We start from the raw sequence: 2,500 nt of genomic DNA on the forward strand, positions 1-2,500 counted from the left end.
GAACAGCGTTACTCTTTTATATTGCCATCCTACCTTTATTCATTTTCCCCGCCGCCACCGGTCTTGCAGCCACTTGACCAATCCCCATTCTCAAACACGGGTCCTATGAGGTCGAAACAGGTCATTACGGCGCTCCAGACCAGGTGTGGAGGAGGTCATCAACCGTGTAGGAGGGCGAGAGGCTAAAATTATCGCGGTAAACATTTACTTTTACTTTCTGAAAGCGATGTGCGTAGCAGGCGAAGGAGTGTGTTGTGTTGTCGTGAGGTAGAAACGTGGAGGCTATGGAGTCAAGTGTCAGTTTTTTTGTTTTTTTTTAGGAATATTTTGATGTCTGTTGTTGGTGGGGGGGGGGGAGATGATGTCATTGTGGAACGTCATCGCAATACAGGATGTCAATACATGCTACGGTACGGCACGTGTTACGTCACGGCCAAACGTGACATCGAAACATTTTACGTTGCTTTAAATCGTGCCGTCTTTACAGGTATCATGACGCATAAGGTGACGTTATGATTAGTAACGTTACCGCAATACGTGACGCCGTTAGATTTCTGCAAAACATGGCTAGTAATCTGAACACAAGCTGTGACGCCATACCAATGTTCCCTCACTGAAAAAAATGACTTCATTACTCGAAAAGTTGCTGCAAAGCGTGACATCACCACACTGCGCGTGACGTCACTGTACAAGCGCCCAGAGAATCATTAGCGTCGATCAGCAGGCGGTGCATCGAGTCGAATGGCTGCAGAGGAAAAAAAGTGGAAATGTTTTCGCCAGCGTGATTTTGCATGCGAGTGTGGCGTTGCAAAAGTCGTATCGGGCAAGGCAGCGCCCTCAGGCAACCGCCGACCTTTGGCTGGGTAAATACGTTGCATTATTCGAGCCTTTTCTGGGTGTCTCGAGGAATGGAAATTTGGTTTCTGAAATAACTGAGTTTGTTGTCATATCGAGTCATTCCTTAGAATTCCTTAGATAGAAGTAATTAGGCATATACGTGTACCGTTGTATACATGGATGTATATGTATCTATGTATTTCTTTTTCTTCTTCTTCTTCTTTCTTCTTCCATTTCTTCTTCTTCTTCTTCTTCTCCTTTTTCTTCATCATTGTTATTATCATTATTATTATTATCATTATCATTATTATTACTATTATTGATATTATCCTTATTATTATTATGATTATGATTATTATCATTATTATCATTATTATTATTATCCTCATCATTATTGTTGCTATTCTCCTCCTCCTTATCCTCCATCTTCTTCTTTCTCACAAATATATCCGTGTATGTATCTAAAATTCTCTTCACCACACCGTGATACATTCAAGTACACCACAAAAAAAAAAAAAAAAAAAAAAAAAAAAAAAAAACTAGACATAGTCAAGTACAGACTTACCCAAGTATCCACCATAATGAGGAAAGACTAGTGAAGTGGAGGAGGAGGTGGAGGAGGAGGAGGAGGAGGAGGAGGAGGAGGAGGAAAAAGGGGAAAAAGAGGGTAGGAAAGGGACATAAAATCACGCTATAAAGTAGGGAAGTTGGGATAAAAGGGAGATAAAAAATTATATATCATGTAAGTGTACATCAGGATCCCCGAGTTCACCCGTAGGCATCTTCGTGGAAAGACTTGGCGGGTCCTTCTGGCTGACTTCGAACTTCAAAGATCGCGCACCTGTGACTTCAAGGGCTCTCTCTCTCTCTCTCTCTCTCTCTCTCTCTCTCTCTCTCTCTCTCTCTCTCTCTCTCTCTCTCTCTCTCTCTCTCTCATTCTCTCTCTCGTTCGCTCGCTCGCTCTCTCTCTCTTTCTCTCTCTCTCTCTCTCTCTCTCTCTCTCTCTCTCTCTCTCTCTCTCTCGCTCTCTCTCTCGCTCTCTCTCTCTCTCTCTCTCTCTCTCTCTCTCTCTCTCTCTCTCTCTCTCTCTCTCTCTCTCTCTCTCTCTCTCTCTCTCTCTCTCTCTCTCTTTTTTTTCTCATCATCATCAGCCTCTCTCTCTCTCTCTCTCTCTCTCTCTCTCTCTCTCTCTCTCTCTCTCTCTCTCTCTCTCTCTCTCTCTCTCTCTCTCTCTCTCTCTCTGTCTCTTTCTTTCTTTTAACCTCATTTTTTTTTTGTCTAACTCTCTCTCTCTCTATTTCCTTTGCCCTCTCATGTGACTTTTGCGAGATCCGGGTCGAGAATTTCATATCAATTTGCATATCAGATGAGCTCCTTTTAATTAGGAGGAGGAACAAGAGAGGGAGAGGATGCTGAACGAGAAGAAAAGTACATGTAAAAAAAAAATGAAATGGAGAGAGAACTTGAACTCGGATGTTGCATGTTTGTTTATGTGTTTGTTTGTGTGAAATAGATAAGGAAAGAGAAAGAGAAGGAGGAAGAGAGAAAGAAAGGGAGAGAAAGATAGAGAGGGGGAGAGAGAGGGAGGGAAAGAAAGGGAGGGAGAGAGAAAGAAAAGGAGAGAAAGATAAAGAGGGAGAGATCAAATAAATCTACAAGTGCG

This window comes from Penaeus chinensis, chromosome 4, assembly GCF_019202785.1.
Source record: "Penaeus chinensis breed Huanghai No. 1 chromosome 4, ASM1920278v2, whole genome shotgun sequence".
Lineage (NCBI taxonomy): Eukaryota > Metazoa > Arthropoda > Malacostraca > Decapoda > Penaeidae > Penaeus > Penaeus chinensis.